Source organism: Sminthopsis crassicaudata, chromosome 1 (genome assembly GCF_048593235.1).
Source record: "Sminthopsis crassicaudata isolate SCR6 chromosome 1, ASM4859323v1, whole genome shotgun sequence".
NCBI classification, from domain to species: Eukaryota; Metazoa; Chordata; class Mammalia; order Dasyuromorphia; family Dasyuridae; genus Sminthopsis; species Sminthopsis crassicaudata.
The window spans coordinates 77,746,510-77,759,593 of NC_133617.1; positions in this window are offsets into that span (position 1 = coordinate 77,746,510).

The following is a 13,084-nucleotide window of genomic DNA, read 5'->3' on the forward strand; positions in this document are numbered from 1 at the left end:
CATGAGTATATTGTAATTTATTATTTTTCTTTGTTAGACATGTTTTCATTTTTTTGCTAACATAAGTAAAGCATCTATAGATAGTTTTGAGATGGGTTTGTGTGTGTGTATATACCCGTGTGTGCACACACATGTGCATGTATACATGCGTGTGAACACATATGTACGCCCATGCACATGTGTACATGTGTGTATATACATATATATTATATGCATATGCATAAACAAAGCTACCCACTGCAAACCCAAGGGGACCCTATGCTTAAAGCCAAGACACAGAGCTGTATAGGAAGCTTGAGACAGTATTCCCTTTACGCCAAGTGCAGAGCTCAACCATAAAAGTGAAAAAAGAATGATGCCAAAAGAAAAAGAAGATGAGCAAAAAAAATAAAAGAACTTTAACCATACAAAGCTAGTAGGGTGATAGTAAAGACCAAAATACCAACTCGGAAGAAGACAAAATATTCATAGAGGAAATCTCAGAGTAATATGAATTGTTCTTCAGCCCAAAGAGATTTCTTGGAAGTGTTCATAAAATACTTTAAAAGGCAAATAAAAGAAGTAAATGAAAAAAAATGAGAAAAGAAATGAGGTATGCAAGAAAGAGTCGACAATTTGGAAAAGGAAGACTATTCCTTTAAAAAGACAATGCTATATTCACTTCTTTTTCCTATTTTTTTCTCCTATGTTTTTTCCCTTTTTTTTCAGATATTTTTTCTCCCAACATGTTTCATAAAAACAATGTATACTAAAAACAAATAAATTAATTTTTAAAATGTGGGTAGGATTTGGTTGCTTATGTATTTATCACATATATGTAATATATTATACATATGGTACATAAGCAATTTAAGATATGCTACATATATTTATATATATATATGATATATTAATATATACATATTTTGTAATCTCTATATATTACATATATGGCATATAAGCAATCTAATCCTATCCACACTTGAATGAGAATCTCTTTTCCAACATATATAGATGGCTAAGTTTGTGGTTAAATAAGATGATAATTCTTCCTACCTTCTCCTTGGTGCTGGCATGGAGAAGCATCCCATCTTTGCCATTATCCTTGTAAATGGGCTTCTGATCATCCAGCCTGGGGCCAGGATGTGCATCTTGATTCATCTCTGCCAGTTTGGCAGGGCTAAACTGATCAGATCTGACTAAGTTAAGCAGCATATAAGCCAGTAACCATCCCTAAGCATTTGTTTTTTCATTGGGGAACATTTCAACCATAAAGCTGAAAGGGAGGTTAAAGATGGCAGGTTGCCCTTTTCCTTTTTATTCCACCTCAGTTTTTCTGACACTGCCCCTGTTCCTCCCCATCCCATCCAGCTTGTCTGTCCTCTCCCCTGCATTTTATTGATTATTTCATAGTTACTGTGTTAGAAAAACTGCAATTTTCAGAAATATTGTTTGCCACAAAGAATTATATATAAAACAATATTTTCAATAATCTATAGTGAAAAAATATGGGTTTTGGTGATTACAGTGACCTAATCTCTAATTTCCATTGGTTCACTATTTGAAGTTTTACTTTTAACACTTACCCACAAAAAATTGAAGATTGACTATATGTGAAATCCAAATGAACTTGGAGTTGGGGGGGGGAAGCAAGGAGACAGAGCTCTAGTAGTACTTGGAGAATACAGAAAATCTCTCCTAAATGACAAAGATTACTAAATAAAAATGAAGAATAAAAGAAATACATTCTAGATATGGGTGAAAGTTTAAGCCAGGGATAAGAAATGGAACAATATGTGTGAAGATCAAGGTTTTGAAGAGCTATGGAATATTTGTATGAAGTGTATGGTACCAGAAAAGCAATTTATCTTAAAATATCAAAGTTATAAAAATGAAAAATTTTGAAAGATTCTGATTCAATAAACAATCCACTGTGATTCTAATAGACTCATATAGAACCTGATATCAAGGAGATTATGAATCAATATGCAGAATAATAAAAATACATTTTCCAGTGCTAATAGGTTAAAATCTTTTGCTGACTGGACTTTTTTTTTTTTAATAATGCATGGGCAATGATACTAGCCAGTAGAAAGATAGGATTAAAATTGTTAGAGTTCTATAAAAAAAAGTTTCAAAAATGTCAGTCCTTAAAATGATCTAAGACCGATAGGAAAAGTGAAGAACAGATAAAAAATAGAGCTTTTAACTATATTGGAAAAGAAAGCTCCAACTACTGACTACTTTAGCTTCCTTTAAGGCCCAAATAAAATTCCATCTTCTATAGGAATCTTCCCTAGGCCATCTTAATTCTTGTGCCTTTCTATTGTTAAGTATTTCTTTTCTAACCTGTATATAGCTTACTTTAAATATATTTGTTTGCACATTGCCATCCCATTAAATTCTAAGCACCTTGATAGAAGGAACTCTTGCTTATTTTTGTGGCCCAAGCACTTAGCACAGAGCCTGAAACAGAGTAAACATTTAAAATGCACATTGATTGAGAAAGGATAAGAAAACAGATAGAATCATTCTGTGGAACACATGATAAATGACAACAACAACAACAACAAAACAACAACAAAAACAACAGGTGGAACTATGTACATCTTACTGTGTTTCTCTTTTTCTGCAAAAGACAATGAATACAAATTAACATCTGTGGTAGCCCAAAAAGCTCATGCAGTGGAAAGAAAATGGTCTCAGAAAAAAATGGAAAGATAGAGGGAATTGAAGTTCCCTTTTTTCTCCCTAAATATACACATTGGATCATCAGGATGAGATTCCCCCTACTGTCTCCTCTTTCTGTTATCAGTTGAAGATGAGGCCTTTTTCAATTCCTCTAATAAAACACTTCATCCCTCTCCTTCAAGAGATTACCATTCTGATGATCTCTCTCTCTTAATTTTCAGTCTCTGATCTATTGTTTAGTTCCCTACTGATTGCAAATATCTTCGCTTCCTATCTTTAAAAAAATGCACTTGATTTTACCATCATCTCTAGCCACCATCCAAAATCTCTCCTTCCTTTCACACACAGACTCCTGGAAAAGACAGTCCATACTCAATGTCTCCATTTCATTATTTCATTTTTCTCCCCTTATCTATGCTTTTGTGTCCAATATCTTTTCCAAACATTTTTCTGATACAGACAAGAAAGCAACAAAAAAGAGCAGCTGAGAAAACAAATTAATATCTCTCACACTTGTCAGATTGGTCAATAGGACAGAAAAAGAAAATGAGATTTGTTATAAAGGTCAAAGGCTTTGTGGAACCTGGGTTGATCTGTTTAGAAGATAGTGAAAATATACTTCCAAAGTCAATAGACTGTGCCTGAATGACCCCAACAATACCATTTCTAGGCTATTCTCCAAAGAGATCAAATAAAGAGAATAAGGATCTTCTATGTAAAAATATTTTAGTAGTTCCTTTTGTTAGAACAGAGAATTAGAAAGTAAAGAACTCATGAAATGGAAAACAACTCAGACTCTGCAAACATTGACCAAATAATAATAAACATTGGAGGGATTGTAGGATGATGAAGTGTACTAGTGTAACCTTGCTGGAAATGTGAATTACTACAACCATTTTGGAAAATAATTTGAAATTATGCACATAAGTTTACTAATATTTCTAAGTCCTTTGAAGCAGAGATTCTATTCACAGGCCACTAATGATAACAATGTATCAGTGCAAATCAAAATATTTATTGTAGCACTTTGTATGATAACAAAGAATTGGAAACAAAGTAATTCCCATTGATTGAGAAATGGCTACGCAAATTGTGAAACATAAATGTAATAGAAAAGCACTGTAGTGTAAGAAATAATGAATTGAATGATCATAGAGGTAGAGATACACAGAATCTAATGTAGATGAAATAAATTTAAGGAAAAAATATACCCAATGTTCGTAGCAATGTAAAAGCATAAAAAAAAATCAAGTGAACATTGAAAGTAAAAAGGAAAATGTGGTTCATCAGAAGAGATACACAAAGCCTCCCCTCCTCCCCAAAGCCCCATCTCTTTGCAGAAGTGGGAGATCTACAATGGCACATTTTATCAGACTTATTGATGTATTAATCAATTATGCAGAGTTCTTTTGATTATTTTTAATTTTTTAAAAACACTATTTGTTTTGTGGGATGATCATGGGGAAGAAGAGGAGTGTTGGGAGCCACAATCTCTAAGCTGATTGGCAAAGCCCAGCACTGAGATCAAATGTGCACAGCACTCATGGAGGAACAACATTTCCTTCTATGATTCTCATTAGTGGACTACTATTTCTTATATTATTTATAATTGGCTTGATTACAGCACTAAAACATTATCTCAAAAAATCTGGTGACAGGGGAATTTGGGCAAGTTAATTAGAAATGATTCCATATGCATATTTCTGTTTTAATAAAACTAATCACTCACTGAGACAAATGATAAAGGAGAGCACACTATGGAAAGTATTGTCACTATGGGAGAGAATCCAAAGGTCCAAGAAATAATGGAGCTTACCAACTTAGACTCAGAAAAGATATCTAGGAACCAAAAGATGGTTATTATATTATATTATATATTAGGAATTGCCCTAAATGCCTGTGTATATAGTTTCAAGTCAGGGAAGTAGAGCAATCAAACAATCCATAGAGTTGACAAAGAAAACATAAGTCAACTAACAAAATTCACTGACATTTAACCTTTTATAACATTTACCTTTCATTATTGGCTTTGTGTAATGTAATCAATATTTAACACTTAGCCATAAATGTAGTAACATATAAAGGTCAATAAGTCAGACACATGCCTGAAGACTATGTTGACCTAAAGAAAAGTATATGATAATGATATAGTATAAAAATAAAGCCTGACAGCCCTTTTTGTAATGGCTAGAAACTGGAAATGAATGGATGCCCACAATTGGAGAATGGTTGGGTAAATTATGATATTTGAATGTTATGGAATATTATTGTTCTGTAAGAAATGACCAGCGGGGGGGCAGCTAGGTGGCGCAGTGGATAGAGCACCAGCCCTGAATTCAGGAGGACCTGCGTTCAAATCTGGTCTCAGACACTTACCACTTCCTAGCTGTGTGACCCTGGGCAAGTCACTTAACCCCAGCCTCAGGAAAAAAAAAAAAAAGAAATGACCAGCAGGATGAATACAGAGAGGCTTGAAGAGACTTACATGAACTGATGTTGAATGAAATGAGCAGAATTAGGAGATCATTATACACTTCAACAACAATACTGTATGAGGATGTATTCTGATGGAAGTGGATATCTTCAACAAAGAGATCTAATTCAGATCCAATTGATCAATGATGGACATAATCTACAAAGCTACAACCAGAGAAGGAACACTGGGACATGAGTGTAAATTGTTTGCATTTTTGTTTTTCTTCCCAGGTTCTTGTTACCTTCTGAATCCAATTCTTCCTGTGCAATAAGAAATTCGGTTCTGTACACATATATTGTATCTAGGATATACTATAACACATTTAACATGTATGGGACTGCCTGTCATCTAGGGGAGAGGGTGGACGGAAAGAGGGGAAAATTCGGAATAGAAGGAGTGCAAGGGATAATGTTGTAAAAAATTTCCCATGCATATGTACTGTCAAAAAAAGTTATAATTATAAAATTAATTTAAAAATAAAGTATAAAAATTAAAAAAAATAAAGCCTGAAGGAGCCTGAGAGAAGTGGGAGCATCACTTCCATCAGCTTCTCACTTAAACTACCCTATGACTCCTGTCTTCCTTTGACCCAAATCCTATTCATTCCTCCTGTTCAGCCCCCTGGAACCCCTGCAGAGGCTGAACCCCTACAGAGAAGCACTAGAGAATGTTATGGTGATGTAGAAAACAAAACATAAAGACATTTTTGAAACTTTTATTTTTTTACTTCATACTCAAATATTGGGGAATTGTGAGAAAATATGGGAACTGCCAAAATTGGAGTGGTTGTGGGGGAAAATGCAGTTTAATGCATTGTTTGTAGGACTCTGAACTAAAACAATCATTTTGGAAAGCAATGTAAAATTTTGCAAAATATTGTGACTGAAACGTCTACAACCATCAATGCAGAGATTTCAATACTAGGTTTATTTCCCATACAGGTGATTGATAATAAATACATACTATAAACACCAAAATGATTATAGGAACATTATTTTTATAGTAAAGTACTGGAATAAAAATGAATGTTCATAGAATGGGGAATACAAAATAAGTTGTGGTACATGAAAATAAAGGAATTCTTAGCTGTAAAAATGACAAATATGATGAATACAGATTAGCTTAGAAAGATTTACAGGAAATGAAAGACTGAAGTGAGCAGAGGCAAAAGCAAATAAACAAACAAACACCACTATAAACAATATAACTGGAAATAGTAACCATTAAAAAAATCAAAAATAAATGCTATAAAATTAGAGATTAAACATGATTCTAAAAATGAACGAGAAACATGCTAGACCTCAGAAAGAGAGAAGAGATACAAGTGTGATACATTACACATATTTTCTATTTTTTCTATAGATTTATTAGTTTTGAAGTTTTTTAATGTTTTCTTTTAAATATTTATTATATGGGATGATTCCCTGGAAGGAAGAAGAAGAGGGATTCTGGGAGAAATTATAGTGACTCAAAAAAATTAATCTTTCCTTTAAAAAAAGTTTGTATAAAACAAAGGTTAAAAAGCAGCTTTATTGCAGTATCCAAATTAAAACTCACCCAGTTTTTGCTGAGTGACCATTTTATACAGTATACACAGGCATACCTTCTTTCTTTCTTTCTTTCTTTCTTTCTTTCTTTCTTTCTTTCTTTCTTTCTTTTTCTTTCTTTCTTTCTTTCTTTCTTTCTTTCTTTTTCTTTCTTTCTTTGTTTCTTTGTTTTTTTCTTTGTTTCTTTGTTTCTTTCTTTGTTTCTTTGTTTCTTTGTTTCTTTGTTTCTTTCTTTCTTTCTTTCTTTCTTTCTTTCTTTCTTTCTTTCTTTCTTTCTTTCTTTCTTTCTTTCTTTCTTTCTTTCTTTCTTTCTTTCTTTCTTTCTTTCTTCCTTCCTTCCTTCCTTCCTTCCTTCCTTCCTTCCTTTCTCTTTCTTTCCCATTTTAAATTTTTTATTTATTTTTAATACACATTGCTTTATGAATCATGTTGAGAGAGAAAAATCAGAGCAAGAGGGAAAAACCATGAGAGAAATTTTTAAAAATAGAAAAAAGAAGTGAACATAGTGTGTGTTGATTTAATTGTCTCCATAATTCTTTATCTGGATGCAGATGGCATTTTCTCTTCAAAGTCTATTGAGATTTCTTTGGATCAGTGAATTACTGAGAAGAACCAAGTCTTTCATAGTTGATCATTGCACATTCTTGCAGTTATTTTGTACAATGTATTCCTGGTTCTGCTTGTTTTGCTCAAGTTCATATAAATCTTCCCAAGCCTTTCTAAAATGAACTTGTTCATCATTTTTTATAGAACAATAATATTCCATTATTTTCATATAGCACAACTTGTTCATTCCCCAATTGATGGGCTTCTACTCACTTTCCAATTCTTTGCTACCATAAAAAAATGTAGCTCTTTTCTTAATTTTTAAATTAAATTATTTTTTTTTCTGACTATACATGTCCATTCATTTAAAAACATATTATTTGCTTTTTTCTTTCTCATTTTTTCCCTTTTTTGATCTGATTTTCTTGTGCAGCATGATAAATGTGAAAATATATTTAAAAGAATTGCACGTTTAACTTAGATTACTTGCTGTGTAGGAAAGGTATGGAGGGGGAAAGAAGTGAGAAAAATTTTGGAACACAAGGTTTTGCAAGGGTGAATGTTGAAAATTATCTGTGTATGTATTTTGAAAATAAAAAGCTATTAATTTAAAGCCTTAAAAACACATTTCCTTACGAATCTTGTTGGGAGAGAAAAATCAGAATGAAAGTGTAAAATCATGACAGGAAAAAAAACAGAAGAAGAAAAAGAAGGGAAAAAAGTGCACATAGCATGTTTTCATTTACATTCTGTCTACATAATTCTGTCTCTGGATGCAGATGGTATTTTTCATCCAAAGTTTATTGGGATTGCTTGGATCACTGAACTACTGAGAAGAATCTAGTATTTCATAGTGGATCATCACATAATTTTGCTGTTGCTGTATACAATATTTTCCTTGTTCTGTTTGTTTTACTCAGCATCAGTTCATGTAAATCTTTTCAAGTCTTTCTAAAAGCAGTCTGTTCATAATTTTATAGAATAATAGTATTTCATTACTTTCATATACTATAACTTATTCAACTATTCCCCAATTGGTGAGCATCTATTCACTTTCCAATTCTTTGTCACCATAAAAAGAATTGTTACATTTTTGTACATGTGGATATTTCCACCTCCTTTATGATTTCTTTGGATTACAGATTCCATAATAGCACTGTTGGGTCAAAGGGTATGCACAATTTTATAACCCTTTGGGCATAGTTCCAAATTGCTCTCCAGAATGGTTGGATCATTTCACAACTCCAACAATGCATCTGTGTCAGTGTTCTCACATCCCCATCATTTATATTTTCTTGTCATCTTAGTCAATCTGAAAGGTGTGAAGTGGTAGCTCAAAGTTATAATAATAACTTAGAACATTTTTTCATATGACGATAGATAGCTTTAATTTCTTCATCTGAAAATTGTCTGTTTATATCCTTTGACCATTTTTCAAGTGGGGAATGATTTGTATTCTAATAAATTTGACACAATTCTTTACTTATTTTAGAAATTTATATATTTATAGGTTTTAGAAATGAGGCCTTTATCGGGAACACTGGCTGTTAATTTTTTTTTTTTTTTCCGAGCAGCCCTTAAGTCAGGAGGACCTGAGTTCAAATTTGACCTCAGACACTTAACACTTCCTAGCTGTGTGACCCTGGGCAAGTCACTTAACCCCAACTGCCTCAGGGGGAAAATTTTTTTTCCCAGCTTTGTGCTTCCTCTTTTTAAATTTTTAATTTTTTGTGCTTCCATTTTAATTTTGTTTGTGTTGGTTTTGTGCAAAACTTTTTAAATTTAATGTAATTTAAGTTGTCTATTTTGCCTTTCATAATATTCTTTAGTTATTCTTTGGCAATCCCAAAGATTTGAAGGTAAATTATCTCTTGCTTTCTTAATTTATTTATGGCATAATCTTTTATGACTAAATCATGTCCCCATTTTGACCTTATTTTGGTATGGGATGAGAGATGTAGGTTTATACTGAGTTTCTGACATTATTTTCCAGTTTTCCCAGGAAATAGTGAGCTCTTATTCTAGAATCTGGAATTTTGGAGTTTTGGGGTTTATCAAATACTAGATTACTATAGGCCTTGATCATTGTATTGTGTTTATATAATCTATTCCATTGATCCACTTCTATATTTCTTAGCTAGTACTAAATAGTTTTGATAATTGCTGCTTTAGAATATAATTTTAGATTTGGTACAAAGCGACCATCTTTTTATTTTCTCATTAATTTTCTTGATATCCTTGACCTTTTGTTTTTCCAGATGAATTTTGTTATTTTTTTCAAGTTCTATAAAATAATTTTTTGGCAGTTTGATTGCTCCGGCAGTAAATAAGCAGAGCAATTTAGGCAGAATTTTTATTATTTTTCAATTATTTAATTATTTATTTTTGTTATATTAGCTCAATCTACCAATGAACAATTGAAGTTTTTCCATTTATTTAGATCTGACTTTATTTGTGTGAAAAGTGTTTTGTAATTGTGTTCATAAAGTTCTTGGGTTTGTCTTGGCAGGCAAATACCCAAATATTTTATTTGTTTTATGGTTATTTTAAATGGAATTTATCTTTCTATCTCTTTCCTCTAGGCTTTGTTAGTAATATATAGAAATGCTGATGATTTGTGTGGCTTTATTTTACATACTGCAATTTTATTAAAGCTGTTAATTGTTTTAATTAGGTTTTTGGATTATTCTCTAGGATTTCTAAGTATGCCATCATATCATCTGCAAAGAGTGATCGTTTTATCTCCTCATTGCCTATTTTAATTCATTTCATTTCTTTTTCTTTTCTTATTGCCAAAGCCAACATTTTAAATACAATATTGAATAATAGTCGTGATAATGGGCATCCTTTTTTTGCCCCTGATCTTATTGGGAATGCTTCCAGCTTCTCTCCATTACAAATAATATTTGCTGCTGGTTTTAGATAGATATTGCTTATTACTTTAAGGAAAGCTCCCTTTATCCCTATGCTCTGTAGTGTTTTTATTAGGAATGGGTGCTATATTTTGTCAAAAGCTTTTTCTGTATCTATTAAGATTATCATATGATTTCTGTTGTTTTTTTAATTGATAAGTTCAATTATTGTATTAGTTTTCCTGATGCTGGCCAGTTCTGCATTTCCTGTATAAATCCCACTTAATCATAGTGTATTATCTTGATGATAAACTGCTGTAATCTCTTTGGTAATATTTTATTTAAAATTTTTGTATCAATATTCATTAGGGAGATTGGTCTGTAATTTTCTTTCTCTGTTTTGGCTCTTTCTGGTTGAGGTATCAATAGCATATTTGTATCATAGAAAGATTTTGGCATGACTTCTTTATCTATTTTTCCAAATAGTTTATATAGTATTGGAAATTATTGTTCTTTAAATGTTTGGTAGAATTCACTTGTAAATCCATCTGATCCTGGAGATTTTTTTCTAAGGGAGTTCATTGATGGTTTTGTTCAATTTCTTTTTCTAAAATGAACTTATTTAAGTATTTAATTTCCTTTTTTTATTAATCTGAGCAATTTATTTTTTGTAAATATTCATCCATTTCAATTATATTATCAGATTTGTTAGCATACAACAGTTGGGCAAAATAGCTTCTAATTATTGCTTTAATTTCTTTTTCATTGGTAGTAAGTTCACCCTTTTCATTTCTGATGCTGGTGATTTGTTTTTTTCCTTTCCTTTTCCTAATCAAATAAAGCAAAGATTTACCAGTTCTTTCCCCACAAAAACAACTCTTAGATAAGAATTCATGACCAAATAAGAAAGAAAAGGGATCAAAGGAAGGAAACTGGATGATTTTGATTAGTTAAAAAAAGATTTTCCATAAGTAAAACTACAAAACAACCAAAACTGGAAGAGGAAAAAAAATCTGGAAAAAAACATTTTTAAAGATTATTTCTGCCCAAAAAGTTATCAAACTGTGCATACCCTTTGATCCAGCAGTGCTACTACTGGGCTTATATCCCAAAGAAATACTAAAGAGGGGAAAGGGACCTGTATGTGCCAAAATGTTTGGGGCAGCCCTTTTCGTAGTGGCTAGAAACTGGAAGATGAATGGATGTCCATCAATTGGAGAATGGTTGGGTAAATTATAGTATGTGAAGGTTATGGAATATTATTGCTCTGTAAGAAATTACCAGCAGGATGAATTCAGAAAGGTTTGGAGAGACTTACATGAACTGATGCTGAGTGAAATGAACAGAACCAGAAGATCGCTGTACACTTTAACAACAATGCTGTATGAAGATCTATTCTGATGGAAGTGGGTATCTTCAACATAAAGAAGATCCAATTCACTTCCAGTTGATCAATGATGGACAGAAACAACTACACCCAGAGAAGGAACACTGGGTAATGAATGTAAATTGTTAGCACTACTGTCTATCTAGCCAGGTTACTTATACCTTCGGAATCTAATACTCAACGTGCAACAAGAAAATTGGATTTACACACATATATTGTATCTAGGTTATACTGTAACACATGTAAAATGTATGGGATTGCCTGTCATCTAGGAGAGGGAGTAAAGGGAGGGAGGGGAAAATTTGGAAAAAGAATACAAGGGATAATGTTATAAAAAATTTACTCATGCATATATACTGTCAAAAAAATTTATAATTATAAAATTAAAAAAAATTTAAAAATAAAAAAATAATAAAAAGATTATTTCTCTCATAAAGGTGTTATTTCTCAAATGTAGAAGGAACTAAGCCATGATTTTGCATGAAAAAAAAATGCAGAAAAAACAAAATTAAACTATAATCACATAAGAAATAATCTAAATCTCTATTGATTATAGAAATACAAATTTTAAAAAACACTTTCATGCCACATTATCCCTATAAAGTTGACTAACATAGAATAGAAATATGGTAAATGCTGCAGGGGATACGGAAAAGTTGAGATATTAATTTATCACTGGAAGAGTTTTGAACTGCTCCAACCATTCTGAAGAATAATTTGAAAGGCAATAATACTATGTCTATCCATTGACCAAGTCATATAACTATTAGATCTGTATCCCAACATGATCAAACAAAAAACCAGAACCTATATGTACAAAAATATTCACAACAGCTCTTTGTGATAACAAAGTATTAAAACTTGAGGGAATGATCATCAGATGGAAATTGGCTGAATAAGTTATGGTACGTGATTCTGATGGAATCTTGTTATTATTATTATTATTCAGTCAATTAAATCATATTCAACTCTTTTTGACCCCACTTGGGGTTTTCTTGGCAATGATACTAGACCATATTGTCATTACCTCTTCAAGTTCCTTTTACAGATATAATATAATACAAATATAATGGATATAACTATTGTGCTATAATGAAAAATGAACAGAAGGGTTTCAGAAACACGTGGGAAGATTTATATGAAGTGATGCAAAGTGAAGTGAGCAGTACCAAGAAAACATTGTACACAATAACAACAATATTGTAAAAATGATCAAATGTGAAAGACTTAGCTACTCTAATCAAGAAAATGATCCAAGAAAATTCCAAAAGACCCATGATGAAAAATGGCATTCATCTCCAAAGAGAGAATTGATGGATTCTAAAGCTAATTTTTTAAACTTTAGCACCTTCCTTGTATTGATTATTTACAGTTGATCCTACATGTAGCTTGTTTTTATAATGTTGTTTTTCTCTTTACTCTCTACTCATGTCAGACTATAAGCTCTACAAGAGCAAGGATTATCTTTTGCCTTTCTTCACACCTCCTGCATGTATCTATGGCTGAATGTGATTTAGCCCACATAAAACTACAATTTCACAATTAAATTTTGTTTATTTGTTCTGATTTATTTTTCTTTTTACAGGATTATAGTTTGTGTTTGCCA